This window comes from Atta colombica, unplaced genomic scaffold, assembly GCF_001594045.1.
Source record: "Atta colombica isolate Treedump-2 unplaced genomic scaffold, Acol1.0 scaffold11, whole genome shotgun sequence".
Taxonomy (NCBI): Eukaryota; Metazoa; Arthropoda; class Insecta; order Hymenoptera; family Formicidae; genus Atta; species Atta colombica.
The window spans coordinates 955,316-956,070 of NW_017259195.1; positions in this window are offsets into that span (position 1 = coordinate 955,316).

Here is a 755-nt window from a genome sequence, read left to right on the forward strand (position 1 = left end):
TACAAAATATTAATTTCATTTGCACACTACATTTATAAATACTACAAATTTATAAATGCATAGCAAAGCTATTATAATGAGTCTCAAAATTATACATAATGTTGTAATTATGCACAAAAAATTTTTACAATATTATATTATATACACATTATATACAATTAATATATATTATATTAAAAATTTTTATACATTACAATATTTGTGCATAATAAAAGTATTAATAGTAGCGAGCGAAAAACACCGCGGTATCTCACTCATACTAGTAATAAATGTATGAGACAGCGAAAGGACACTGCGAATCGACATCACGCTTCAATTACGCTTTCTCTATCAATCATGCGCCTTACGTTAATATCGGAGCGACAGAATATCGGAGCGTCCCCTACTTTTCTCCCTTCGCGTTCCTTGCCTCCTTCGCGTTTCCATACGCACGTGTGCGCTTCAGAATGTGTAGCGCCGAACGGGACACCATCCTGCTGGTATGTGTTCATCTTTATGTCGATTTGTGTACAATAATCCGTATAGGGTATCAATTATGTAAATATTCATGAAACTTTCATTTTTTCACTTTTTGTATGTCAATCTCATGTGAAAAGTTTCACTTTCAAATGATATAGACTTAATGATTATGTAAGAAAATTATGAGAAAGTGAAATCAGATGTAAGGAAGTTACGAGATCATAAGGCGAATTTACATCGTTCCTCTTAAATTTACGAAATTTAACAAATTCACGAGTGTATGTATATTCAAGTAT